Genomic DNA, 15185 nt, shown 5'->3' on the forward strand with positions numbered 1-15185 from the left:
ATATATTTGTTGTTGTTCAGTCATTTCGGTCATGTCCAACTCTTTGTGACCCTCTTTGGGGTTTTCTTGACAAAGATGGAATGGTTTGCCATTTCCTTCTTCATTTTACGGATGAGAAACTGAGACAAACTGGATTAAGTGACTTGCCCAGGGACACACACACACTCACACTCTGTCTCTCAATCTGTTTCTCTCTGTCTTTCTCCCGTCCCCCTCCCCCCCCCCCCCAGTCATATACCACTAGTTGGGGAGCGACCATGAATAGGACTCCGGTGTAAAAGTGGGCTCGTGGCTAGAGTAACTATTGCTCCTAGGGATATATCCCAACTAGAATCTTGTTTTTCTTCACTGTGCTACATGCTTTGGAGAAATCCTCTGAAGAAATTTTTTTCTCTTCTCTGTTGCCATCTGCTGGTTTTATAGTGAAGTGCAGCTTTTATATATATATATATACACACACTCACACACACACACACACACACACACACACACACACACACAGAGCTCTTTCTTCACTGAGGAGGACGCTCACTGAGCTTTATCCTTTAGCTTCAATAGCTATTTCATTTCTTTTGTGAATCAGACCCACAGCTACAGCCATTCATCCAGTGAAAGCCCTAGGCTTAGTTTAAGTTTGCTTTTTGAATTTCTATGCCTCTGCCTCAGGAGTCATTCCATGAATGGAATCTGCTATTTGACTTTGAGTCAGGTTTATTTCCATCCCATACAGTACATTTGTCCAAACAAAAGAATGTACACCTAATATAGAACATTTCTAGCAACAGTTACAGTCTTTCTAGTTTCCTTTCACAGTATATTTTAGTGCAAAGCACTAGGAAGGTTAAATGTTTTCCTATCTAAAAAAGCATTTTATTCTTATGATCTTCAACATATTTAGATTTTATAAAAAAAGTAAATGGAAACAGGGTCCCTCCTTAATTACAGTTATGAACCTATCATAAGAACATGGTATATTTTCTCTTGACCTTTTTGAAATTAGGATAATTTGATACAAATTTCTAAAAAATAAAATGGTTTTTCCTGAAAAGCATAGTACTGGTACATAGAAACCTACCAAGAAATTTGTAATGACAGGTTTGCCTTTCCCCCCTAAAAATCTTGATTTCTTAAAAATTGGAAAAGAATTAATTATTTTGCAAATGCTATACCAAAAATCAAATGTTATCTAAAGTGATCACTTGAAATTTTCTTGAGAGAAAAAAAATTTTCTTGGTTTCTCTTTTTTTCCTATATAGCATTATTTAAAGAAATAAAACCAACATCATAAGAAGTGGTTGTACATGGATTGTCTGTGAATATAAAATATCAGTAAGAGATTTACTACCTTCATATTAACATTAATAAACATGTTACCCACTTAAATAATAGAAACTGAAAAATTAAGTTTCATTTTATCTATTATGCTTGTACAAAAAAATGTAAAGAAAAAATAGGGGAATGTTTGTAAATATAAGATGTTTACAAATTGGAGTGGCTAGGTGGTGCAGTGACTAGAGTCTAGACTGGAATCAGAAGGACCTGAGTTCAAATTTGGCCTCAGACACTTGACATAATAACCATATGACCTTGGGCAAGTCACTTAACCCCAATTGCCCTGCCTTCCCCCCTCAAAAAAAAAAGAAGGTATTTATAAATTAAAAGTGTTACTATGAAGCATCCATGAAAATGAACTGGAACTTTATACTATTTTTAGTACAAGGAAACTTTCATTACACTAGAAGATCAGTTGAGGACAAATACAAATATTCAGCAGACTTAAGTTCTTGTATTTTAATAGGTTGTTCTTAGCATACAATTACTGGAGAAAATTTTGAAATCATACACTGAACCTGAATGAAAATCTTGCCAATTAAAGTGAAACTGTGATAGAACTTCTTTGTCAAATAATACCACTATCTGGGTCAGCACCTCAGGTTGCTGACTGCCTAAAGCTTCTGGTTTTTAAGGGAAAACTAATTTTGAATTATTTTGTTTTTAAATACAGTAGAATGAGCCCACCAGGGATGGGGAACCTATGTCCTGGAGGCCACAAGTGGCCTTGTAGGTCCTTGGGTGCAGCCTTTTGACTGAGTCCAAGTTTTACAGGGCAAATTATTTTATTAAGGGTATTTGTTCTCTGAAATTTGAATTTCGTCAAAGGGCCGAGCTTGAGGGCCTAGAGGGCCATATGTGGCCTTGAGGTTGTAGGTTCCCCATTTCCACTATAGACCAAATGTACAAGGTAAGACAAACTATGATGTAGAATAAGGTTAACTTTATAGCTACTTGAAAGTGTTGGAAGAGGCTTAGAAACATGTAGTCAGATGGTTATTAATTTAGTTAGAAAACAGCAGTAACAATTGAATATTTATGAAAATATTTTTCTTTTCTTTTTTTTTCAGGTTGTAGAGAAGGATTATAACTGATGGAATGAACAATGGGAAAGAGGAAACAAAACAGAACAAGAAAAAGAAAGAAAGCAGGTAGTTTGCTTCAATCTGCATTCAAACTCTGTAATTCTTTCTCTGGATGTGGACATCTCTTTCTAGCATGAGTCTTTTGGAGTTGTCTTATAATGTTGCATTGCTGACAAGAGCCCAGTCTATCAAAGCTGGTCATCACACATACATTGTGTCTGTAATTGTGTACAAATTTCTCCTGGTTCTGCTCTTCTCACCCAACGTTAGTTTGTATAAGTCTCCAGGTTATTATGAAGTCCGTCTGCTCCTCATTTCTTATAGTCCAATAGTATTCCATTACATTCATATTAGTCATTCCCCAATTGATGGACATCCCCTTGATTTCCAATTCTTTGCCACCACAAAAAGAGCTACTATAAACATTTTTGTACATACAGGGCTTCTTCCCACTTCTATGATCTCTTTGGGATACAACCCTAGAAGTGGTATTGCTTGGTCAAAGGGTATGCACTTTTTTTTATAGCCCTTTGGGCATGGTTCCAGATTGCTCTCCAGAATGGTTGAATCAGTTCACAACTCCACCAACAATGTATTAGTGTTCAGATTTTTCCACATCCTCTCCAGCATTTATCATTTTCCTGTTTTGTCATCTTATCCAATCTGACCGGTGAGATGTGGTACCTCAGAGTTGTTTTGATTTGCATTTCTCTAATCAATATTGATTTAGAGCATTTTTTCATATGCTTATAGGTATTTTAAATTTCTTTCTCTGAAAACTGCCTATTCATATCCTTTGACCATGTATCAGTTGGGAAGTGATTTGTATTCTTATAGATTTGACTCAATTCTCTGTGTATTTTAGAAATGAGGCCTTTATCAGAGACACTGGTTGTAAAAATTCTTTCCCAATTTTCCACTTCCCTCTTAATCTTGGTTACATTGGCTTTGTTTGTACAGAAACTTTTCAATTTAATGTAATCAAAATTATCCATTTTGCATTTTATAATGCTCTCTAACTCTTGTTTGGTCATATAATCTTCCCTTCTCCATCAATCTGACAGGTAAACTATTCCTTGCTTTCCCAGATTGCTTATCAGCCTTTGTACCTAGATCGTGCATCCATTTAGACTTTATTTTGGTGTATGGTGTTAGATATTGGTCTATGCCCAATTTCTGCCACACTATAGTCCAGTTTTCCCAGCAGTTTTTGTCAAATAGTGAGTTCTTATCCCCAAAACTGGGGTCTTTGGGTTTATCATTGACTGCTGAGTCTTGTGTACCCAATCTATTCCATAGATTCACTACTCTGTTCCTTAGCCAGTACCAAGTCTTTTTTTCTTTATAGTACCATTTAAAGACATAAGTGGTTCTAACACCAATTAAAAGTCTTTCCACACAAACGAGCTCCAAACCTTTCCATATGTCACTTGAAGTTATCAGACAAAAACCTTAAATCTTGTACTTTGGCCTTTGGTTTTATTTTTTTCAAGTGAATTAAAGCATTTGCCTTATGAGTTTTCTTATGATCAAGGTAAGTCTTTTCTGCAAATGCCTTTCCACACTCTTTGCATCTGTGAAGAGAAAAAAATTTTTTATGACTTTTGCTTCACTGCCAACATCAGCTACTTCATACTTTTTGTGGGGAGAATTAAAAGTTCCATCATGTTTTGAATCATTTTGCTTTGCTTCATCCCTTGGAGGACCTCTTTTTGTCACTTAATTTAGAACAAAATCAAAGATTTTTGTTTGTTTGTTTTTATTACTATAATCTCTAAACTAGCTGTGATTTTCCCAAGATAGCCTGATGATTTTTTGTGAACCACAGTTATGTACCTCCGCATATCATGTTACCAATGTGTTTCTTAAGTGCTACCAATGGACACATAAAATTTAACATAAATGTTATTTCCATCTGTATGCAGCTCAATGTGTTTAGTCAAGTTCTGTTTGGAAGTAAATTGGCATTTACAAAGTTTACAGTAAAGATACTTGAAGTCAAAGCCAGTTGAAAGTTTTGGTTTCCTGGTTTTTTTGCTGGCAACCTCCAGCAGGACTCCTTGATTTAGGGCTGTCTGAGTCTTGCTTAACTTTATTTTTCTGTGATGGCTGTGTGTTTTTTCTCATAATGATTGTTCCCTTTAATTCCTTTTGTGGAGAAATAGAAGGTAATAGAAGGGGGTGAAGATTCTATATTCTGATGGTTCAACTTTTACTTTTATTTCTGTGCTATTTACAGTATTATTAGGGCCTTTTCCTCTTTTAGAGTTTGTTTTAGAAAGAGCTATCTTATGGACAATATGCATATTGTCTTTCAAGCATTATTTGCGAACTATAGTTAAATTGTATTCAGCCTTTGAATAAGACTTTTGTTTCCAAGTCTTAGATTTTTTAGGAGAAACAGTATACAAGAGCAAAGGCTGCCCAGATTATGATAGCTGTATCAGGAGCAATTGAATCCCTCCTCAGTCCTCTATGAACTTCATCAAAATTTGTCCTTACATTTGCTTTTGTAGCAAATGATTTATAAGATACTGGACAACTCCTACTCAGTGTTACTAGAACATTCTTATCGCGCCCTTTAGTAGAGGACTATTTTGGATTTCTTTTGTGTTTCAATATACTTCTTTAGTTCTTCCATCTTTTTGGGGAGCGGGGGTGTCTGTGTGTACTTATCTAAAGTGACTATGAACACAGCGTCTGGAGTTGAATTCTTTTCTACAAAGACAACAAATCAACTGGTGACCAAACTCAGAATTCTCAGAAGGTTCCAAGTCAGTGTGTGATTCCTGAGGCTGTTTATCAGAAGTTGGTGTTGTTTCATTCCCAACTGTTTCTGCAGGACATGGATCTACTCTCTACTCCTGTATCTGGAACTGGAGTTGTTTGGGACTGTTCAATATTAGGTTCTTGCATCTGAACTTGAGTTTGATCAGGAGAATTACTTGACTCAGTGACCTCAGCTGGATTATTAGTCCTTGAAACATACTGAAACACTGCATTTCGCTTAGTTTCTATGGGTTCTAGCCTAATAATATATTCTTGCTTGTCCATGCTTAGATAAATGGCTTCTAGGACATCATTTGTGGCTTGGCTTTATCATTTACATCAGAAAAGTTGTCCTCTATCTGGAGACTTGGAGGGCAGAAGAATTTTTTATGAGTTATCAAATTTGATAATCCTCTGAAGAGACTGCGACATGATTTACACTCAATTGTGTCCACATCTTTTAATAAAATGTATTAATTGTTTAGTTCCCTAATAGTAGGTTCTGTTCTTTAAAGTGGTAAAAATCTCTCTCTCTCTTTTGTTTTTTTTTTTTTAAAGCAATCGGGGTTAAGTAACTTGCTCAAGTTATTTCTGGGTGTGGTGCTGAGTATCTGAGCCCATGCTCTTACTCGCTGTGCTACCTGGCCGCCCAGTAAAAATCTCTTGAAAGTTGAATCTGCAAACCTGGGCTGATGAAAAACATTCAATAATTTGTTGAAAGCCAGATCTGGAAGTCTGGAGTGTTTGTGTTCCAGAATATACACTGGTTCACAACATCCACTCTGATGGTGATCAGTCTGACGCCACTTGTCCCTTAGAGGCATTTTCAGTGGTTATGACTTACTTTCCTTCCGCAGTTCGAAGCTCTTCGTTGTAGCTCTTCTTGTCTACTCCCGGGGCTGGCAGGCAGGCAGGGCAGGAGTCCCCAGTGGCAGCCTAGCGTGGGAAGTGACCGACGGCACCTGGCACAGAGCCTTCCCGGAGACGGGAGGTAGCTGGGGCACAGCTCACTTGGGCCATGGCACAACACACTGTGCTCCCAAAGAATCCCCAGTGCCGATGACGCAGAAGCCGGTGGTGCATCTTTCCCCTTCTCTCCACCAGCCCGGGCAGCAGCAGCCGGAATCTATTTGAAATGGGGGTGAGTGCAGTCCTTTCGATACCTATCACATCTCCAGTCACCTGCCTGGGTTCATGGAAATGATCACAGGATCTTCATTTAAATCTAAAGTACTTAGTAGAGCAGATGATCTGTCTTACCCTCCTGCAGGCACTAAAACTAAAACTGCAGGCACTAAACCACTGTTCCTGCTACATCAACAATTTTTCTTTTGACCTACATCTTTTCCCATCATATTCTTTTGACCTCATTCCCTTGAAATATGGATTGATTTTACCACTTGACTAAAATTTGCTTCTCTAAGATAATAAATGATCTCTCAATCGCTATATCTAATTTCAGATCTCATCCTTCTTGACCTTTCTGCAATTTTTGTCGCTGAAATATTCCTACTGGGTGCGGCTAGGTGGCACAGTGAATAAAGCACCAGCCCTGGAGTCAGGGGAACCTGGGTTCAAGTCCAGCCTCAGACACTTAACACAAAAACTAGCTGTGTGACCTTGGGCAAGCCACTTAACCCCAATTGCCCTCCAAAAACCAAAAAATATTAAAAAAAAAATACATTTGTCCATTATCAGTCCTTTAAATAAAAAAAATATATATATATTCCTACTGAATATTCTCTTCTTCTTTGGTTCTCAAGATATTACTCTTTCCTAGTTTTCCCCCTAGCCTCAGTCCTTGTTGCTAGGTCATCATTTATTTTCCTTCCTCTAAACGTGTTCCTGATGGCTCTGTCCAGGGTACTCTTTTTTTCTTCATACATTTTCCCTTGATGATCTATTCAGTTCCTATGGGTTCAGTAATCTTTATGTAGATGACTCCCAAATCTGCATATCTAGCCTTAATATATCTTTTGAGCTCCAGTTCCTTATCATCAACTTCCTGAAGGGCATTTTCACCTGGATGTCCTGTCAGTATCTAAAACTCAATATGCCCAAAATGAACCCAAGAATCTTGGAAATAGCAATGTCCCCCAAACCACCAGACCTGCTTCCAACCCAGCCTTAAAAGACAAATCACTGTTGTGAAAGGGTCCACCTTCTTCATCTCCACCAGCAAAAATTGTCAGTCAACTACAACCAATAGGCAGATAAACACAAAAGATTTGGGAGTGGTCATATCCCCCAGTCCTACCCCAACCACCAGTCTTACTTCCATCACAGCCTTCACAGCCACCATCTGGGGAAGCAGCTACCATGGAGGAGGAAGTCTCCACCAACTGTTAACTAACTGTCACACACAGCCATAGGCAAGTCAGCTTGGTACCCTCCAGCGAGGCACCCTAAGGGAAAGATAGGAAGCAACATGTGTTAGGTAATAATAATAGGTAGCATTTATATTTTGCCTACTATGTGCCAGGCACTGTGCTAAGTGCTTTACAAATATTATTTGATCTTTCAATCCAGGGAGGTAGGTGCTATTATTATCCCCATTTTACAGTTGAGGAAACGGAGCTAAACCCAAGGTCACGTAGCTAATGAGTGTCTGAAGCTGGGTTTGAATTTAGATCTTCCTGATTCTATAGAGACCCAATGCTCTATCCACCATGTTACCCATATGCTCCATCATCATATTGACCATCATCTCCCTTCTGACCCCATGGAAACAGACTAGAACCCCTAAATCTATAAGACTTTGAAATAGCAAAAAGTCCAACACAATCCCCATAGCTATCAACCTGGAAAGCAACCCCTGTGGAAATGTAGCCTTGTACCTTGTAAGGTGTTATAGTTACATCTACTGAAGACCCAGAATAGAAAGTTCTTGCCACCAAAGTCCTTGGAACTATCAAGTGGTTCAGCATCAGAAATTGATATATTTTAATCAATGGAAATGACATTTGGGAAAGAGGCATTGCTATCTGCTTTGCCACCATACCCCAAAGACTGTGGGACCTTTCCATGTTATTTGTAGCTGAAAGCTTCCATATGAGTTGTCTCCCCCATTAGAATGTGAACTCCTCAAGATCTTTTCTATTTGTATCATTATAACTTAGAACAGCATTTTGTACATAATAAGTACTTGGTAAATATTTTTTTCATTCATTCACGGAATTAAGCATCTTTCCTTCTAAACTTTTCCTCCTTCCAAACTTCAATTCTTTGTCACCCAGTTTTACCAGCTTAAGTCATTTTTCACTGTTCATTCTCCTTATCTAGCCCTCTGCCACCCTCCAAAAGAAAACCCAAATCAGGAATTAAAGGAAATATTGAATAAGAAAACTCAACAGATTGTGGAAGTCTTGTGAGTTATACATATTAAGTAATTTTTGTAAATTTAGTTGAGCTGTTAATCTTACATGCTGGACATGCATCATATCTCTCTCCTCCCCTCACATAGCCAGTATCACTCTTCAAGCCATCATCAGCTCTTACCTGGACTATTTCAATATCCTCCTAATTATAGTCTTCCTGTTTCTAGTCTCTCCCATATCCAGGGCCCCTTTGTTTTGAACCCATACTTATATGTATATTTAGTGCTGGGACCTCAAATTTCTTTCTAGGGATCCTTGAATCATAATGGGAATTTGACTGGTGGTCTGAACCAAGTACCCAGCTGTCCCTTCTACATGGGGCATTTCAATAGATCTCTGCCACTACAAGGGCAACCTACCCAGCCTTTAACGCCCAACTGTAACACAACCTTACCCTCACCTACTTCCATACATCCCACAACCCTCTGCACCACTCATATCCACTTAAGTATTATTTTGCATGACACTTATTTGTGTTTTTATCTTGTCCTCCTAATAGCTCCATAAAGGTAGCAGTGACAGATAAGGCACTACCAAAATTAGTCAACATCCCCAGGTCTTGCACAATTCTCTTACATATAATAGACATTTAATCATTCAACTGAACAAGCATTTAATTTTTTGGTCTTTTTGAAGAAGGGAAGGCAGGGCAATTGGGATTAAGTGACTTGCCCAAGCTCACACAGCTAGTAAGTGTTAAGTGTCTGAGGCCACATTTGAACTCAGGTCCTCCTGACTCCAGGGCTGGTGCTCTATTCACTGCACCACCTAGCTGCCCCTAACAAACATTAATTAAGAGCTTCCAAGACACTGCAAGGAACTGGTGCTACAAAGAAGAAAATGAAAACAGTCCCTCCCCCCTTGGCGTTTATATGCTTTAGGGTAGTAATAAAACATATACTAGTAAATAAAGTCCAGGTGGAAGACAACACTTCCCACCAAGAGAATCAGGAAAAGCTGAGGAGCCAAACCTTGAAGGAATATGAGGATTCTGAGTGGGAACCGTGAGGAGGGATTACTGGCCAAATGAAATGTTCAAATGAATTGAATTATTACCTCAACATCTGTTAAGGCAAAGGCAAAATCCATTGAACAGATCTCCTTTTATGATCCCCTAATACTACATAGGCTCTTTGAAATTCTCAAGAAATACTTCAACTTGACACCACCTAAATAAGAAATGTGCTCCACAGGGATCAAAGCCCTCAGCGCTTTTAATGGTGAAGTCCCAATGTGCAAGCGTAGCCCTGCCCTGTGTTTGCTTACTTGGTTACATACATATGCTGGTTACGGTAATAAGACAACCAAAGAACTTGGGCATTAGCATTTTTATGCTTCCCACAACTGGAAAATTCAATTGTCTGGAGCTAGAAGAAGTAAATGGCTGCAGATGTGGAGGCAATGACAAATATGCCTTTAGAGAAGAAGCAGCATCGTTTTGTGTCAAAGGTTTTCCTGCCAATTGAAATGTTAGTGAGAAGGACTAAAAAGGCAATCAACTACTGCCTGGGTTAATTAGTGTATAAAGGAAGTGCGGCATCACTCTGCTTACTAAGTCAGACCACGCCTCATCTCACTGACTAATAGAAAATCTGTTCTTCCAGGAAACTCTGAGCTTGAAATACTGTATGGACCTTGACTCCCATTTGTTGAAATAGGTTTCCAAGAAAGACTCATACAGAGACGTTACTGTCTTAAATGCTGAAGAAAGGGTAGTCACTGAATTTGATTAATTATTCCATGTCAAATTAAACTGAATTAGGAGAATAAGTGATTATTTTGAAACTTGGATAATTAGCAATGTTTATAATCTATTTGTTCTTAATGGCAAGTGGTGAGCGATCACTTCAATAGCTTATTATTTACAGGCAGAGTTCTCTAAAACAATAATCAACCTCATAAGGACATGAATAATGCGCCTGGGTTTCAGCAATATAGTATAGATACAAACTCCAGAGAAACAGTGGCAGCAAAGAGATCAGCTTTGTGAGTAGTCGTTATAGATGAGGTAGCTCACTTTATTTTATTTGTTTATATAAAGTTTTATTAATAGCTTTTGTTTTTATATCATGGTCACTTTTGGATAAGCCCTTCTCCTGCCTTCTCTCCCATGCAATGAGACTTCCCTTGAAAAAGTTAAGTAAAATCACTGAAGTATTATGTTTGACAGAATATACAACATTATTCCACATTATGATTGACAGAATATGCAACATTATTCCACACCTGTAATTCTGCTCCCCCCCATACAGATCTCCTTCCCATGAAAGGAAAGTGGTACATTTCTTTCATTTCTTTTTTTCTGTGGTTAGAATTGGGTGTTGTAATTATAGAATGGTAAGTTTAATGTTTACTTTTATAGTTTATATTGTTGTAGTCATCGTATAGATTGTTTTTCTCATTCTCTTTACCTTATTTTCATTAGTTCCTATAAATTTTCCTAGGTTTCTCTGAATTCCTCATATTCAGTTTCTTATAATGTAAGAATATTCTATTATTTTTCAGATACCACAATTTGTTTAGACATTCCCCAATACATTGTTTTTAGTTCTTTTGTTAGGTGGCTTAGTTTAATAAGCAAAAGTGTATATGTAGCAATAGAGAGGAGAGACATCAATGAATTTGACTTGGTATGCTTTTGGTTGCCACTTTTAACCAGAGATTACTGTCATATCTCACTTAGAACTGTTCATTGATTTCACAAGATATTAGGAGAAACGATGTTGAGGGATTATGAAAGAAGCTGTTATTTATATAGGAATAATGTTATAAATGGGTGATTGAACAAATGGTGTGGTGAGGTTCTAAGATTTTATGAGGTTTGGTTCCAAGACATTAATGTTCATAGGATCAATGATCTAGTGCTTCCTTTCCTCAGATGCCATCTACTCCAACCCCCTCATAAGAAAATTTTGGGAGCAAAGAACGGTACAGTGCCAAGAGAGCTGAATTTGGAGACACAGTAAAGGAGTTCAGATCCTACCTCTGCCACTGTAGGCAAATTACTTTACCTCTGAAATTAATTGTTCTTTGGATGTTTGACAAAATTAACTTGTGAATCCATCTGGTTCTGGGTGGTCATACACTTTATCTTTCCTTCATCCACAAATATACTACCTACATGTACAAGAATTCTGAAATCCCCTTACCTGATCATAATCTATTAGTTTTTTTCCCTCTTTCTCTGCCTTTCCTTATATAACCCTTCTCTTCATACTCTACTCCCTTGACCCCTCAATTCTCTCCCAGGCCATCTCCCCGGCACTGGCTACTCCCTCCTCTTTTGCCTATATTGACTCCTTGATGATCTAACTCTATGCTGTTGTCCTCTCTTGAATCCCTAACCCCCTTATCATATCACTGACTAGAACTAGCCAAGCCTCAGCCTTGGATCACTCCATTTTTTTTTCTTTGCCTTTGGTCCTACACATGTTTCTGAATGAAAGTAGAAAAAGTTGTGTAACCATTCCAACTGAATTTATTACAAATTTATGTTACATAACCTCAAATGAGCTCTCACAGCCACTGGGCAATACTATTTTATCAACTTGCTAACCCACTCTCCACAGTAGCTCTTCCAAACATTTCCATCTTCCCTCAAGCCTCTCCTGGTTCTTCTGCCCTCTGCCCCCCACTCACTCAGCTGAAAACCTTGCTTCATACTATAAAAAAAATAAGTTGAGGTCATTTGTCATGAACTCCCTTTTCTTTCTTTTTCCTCATCTCCTGTCATTCTGCCTTCTGCCATTTTCTCCTCCTTCACCCCGTTTCACATGATGAAGTGGCCTTACTCCTTACCAAGGCTAACCCCATTAAATGTTCAAGGCATTTCATCCCATCCCATCTCCTCTCAGATTGCCTGCTCTCTCACTTATTTTAAATCTTTCTCTCTACTCTAGTTTCCTACTGTCTATAAACATGCCCATGTCTCTCCTATTCTGAAAAACCCTTCACTTGATCTTTCCACCCCTGCTAACTATTATCCCTTTTGCCTGTTGTAAGTAAACTCCTTGAAATACAATAGGTAGCTCCACTTTCTCTCCTGCCACTCTCTTCTTAACCCCTTACAGTCTGGCTTCCAACCTAATCTTTTCACCCAAATTGCTCTCTTTACAAGTACCACTAGTCTCTTAGCTGTGAAATCCAGTGGCCTCTTCTCAATCCTCCTCCTCTGTGGCCACTGATGCTGCTGATCGCTCTCTCTCCTCCATCCTCTCTTCTCTCTAACTTTTCAGGACACCTTTCTCCTGGTTCTCTCCCTACCTACCTGACTTCTTCGCTACCTCTTTTTCTGGATCCTTTCCAGATCATGTTCTCAGGGTTCTGTCCTGGATTCTCTTCCCTTTCTCCTCTCTACTACTTGGTGGTCTCATCAGCTCCCATGCATTTAATTAACATCTCTATGCTGATGATTCAACCTCTCTGAGGACCTCCAATCTCCCACCTCCAACTGCCTTTCAATCTTCTTGAACTGAATGTTCACACATCTTAAATTCAATGTGTCCAAAACAGAACTCATTATCTTTCACCCTGATTCCCAAACTTCTGTAAAACTAGCACCATCCTCCCAGTCCCTCAGATTCACCACCTAGCCATCCTGGATTCCTCATTATCTCTTGCCCGGCCCACATCCAAGCTGTTGCCACGGCCTGTCAATTACCTTTGCAACATTTCTTAAATATGCCCCCTCTCCTTTGACCCTGACACTACTCTGGTGCAGGCCCCCATCACTGGGCTTGGATAATTCAATAGCCTCGTGGTGGGTCTTCCTCACCCAAGCCTCTTCCCATCCTCCATTCAGCCACTAAAGTGATTTTCCTAAAACCCAAATACAATCATATCATCCCTCCCCCTCCCCCCATTCAGTAAACTCCAGTGGCTTCCTATTGCCTCCAGAATCAAATACAGACTGTCTTGTTTGGCATTCGAAGCCCTCCATAACCTAGGCCCCTCCTACCTTTCCAGTCTTCTTGTACCTTACTCCCTGACATGCTCTTCCATCCCATCACACTGGCCTCCTTGACCCCATCTCTCAGTTCTGGGCATCTGTTCCAGCTGTCTTCCATGCCTCCTCCTCAGCTCTGTCTCCTGACCTCTCTGACTTCCTTTAAATCCCAAATAAAATCATATCTTCTACAGGAACAACCCCTCTTAATTCTAGTGTTTTCCTTCTTTTAATTATTTCCTACTTATACTGTAGGTATTCTGTTCATTCCAAAGATATTTATCTTCATGTTATCTCCCTAATTAGATTGTAAGCTCTTTGAGGGCAGGGACTGTCTTTTATCTTTTTTTTTTTTTTTGGTATCCTCAGCACTTAGCACAGTGCCTGGCATATAGTAGGTGTTCAATAAATATTGATTTTTTTTCTTGGGAAGTTCATTTATGGCCTGTTCAGTTTCTTCCTCTGAAATTGAATTAACTCCGTTTTCTGTTCTGTTCATTTGATTTTATATTTTTGTAAATATTAATTTATTTTATAGGAATTGATCTTGTTCGCATATAATTGGGCAAAATGGTTTTTAATAATCTTGATCCTTAATTTGTTGTGAATTCTCATTTGATTTTTGATACTGGTAATCTGATTTTCCTCTTTTGAAAAATCAAATTATTTAACAACTTATTAGTTTTTTTTTTTAAAACCTAGCTCATAATTTAATTTAATGCTTTTCTTTTGTTCTCAACATTGCTTATTTTTTCTTTAATTTTCAAGGTTTCTATTTTGGTGTTTAATTGGAGTATTTTAATGTGTTGGATTCCTAATATTTTTAGTTGCATTTCCAATTCTTTTCTTTTTTTTTTTTAAGAAATGTTTAGAGATATACATTTTCCTCTAATGACTTCTTTGGTTGCACCTCAACATTTGAGAGTGTTGACTCACTGTTATAATTACGTTTAATTAAATTACCTATTGTTTCTATTTGTTCTTTGAATCAATACTTCCTTTAGGGTTGTTATCTAGTTTCAGTTGATTTTTAATACTTTTTCAGTGGCCCTTTAATATAATTTTGTTGCATTGTGAGCAATAAAGGATATATACATTTGTCTTTTTGCATCTATTTGTGCAGTTTTTATGTTAAAAAACATATTTACATTCTAATGGATAGGGGGAATGGCAAAAGGGTTCTTTTAGAGTCCTAATATCACATGGCATCATAGTTAGATAGAGTGAGACAGAAGGCCTATACATAGTTTTGTTATGTTTTGAAGATGTAAGAAAAAAAAGGAGGGGGGAGGAGAAAATTGGAGAAAAGTTAGGAAAACTTTTAAAGATACATAATCAGGTTGTATAAGTAGAACCATAACCAAACCCAGGAGTGGGGAAAGTTGGTGTCACTTGAACTTCATATTCTTCTAAACTGGTCAAAAGAGCACAGAACACACACATACAGAGTTTGGCATAGAAATATATTCAAGTCAGTACTATATAGATAAGGAAGTAAGAAAAGGGAGAACATAAGGGGGAGGGATTAGTCATAAGCAAAACAAACCTTAAACTTGGACAAAGGATAGTGAAGAGAAGGTTAAAGGAAAATAAAGGAAAAAGAATAAAAAAAGAAAAAGTATGAGAATAGAATGGAAGGGAATAAATGATTAGCTAATATAACTGTTGTTGGGAATA

General features: G+C 38.0%; 1 pseudogene; it reads right to left on the minus strand.

Moving 5' to 3' along the window:
• Positions 1 to 3856: 3856 nt before the first annotated feature.
• Positions 3857 to 6010, minus strand: LOC138146069 (zinc finger protein 800-like; annotated as a pseudogene).
• Positions 6011 to 15185: the final 9175 nt, after the last annotated feature.

This window comes from Petaurus breviceps, unplaced genomic scaffold, assembly GCF_028583685.1.
Source record: "Petaurus breviceps papuanus isolate PSGF00001 unplaced genomic scaffold, PetGlider_PUasm1.0 90752, whole genome shotgun sequence".
Taxonomy (NCBI): domain Eukaryota; kingdom Metazoa; phylum Chordata; class Mammalia; order Diprotodontia; family Petauridae; genus Petaurus; species Petaurus breviceps.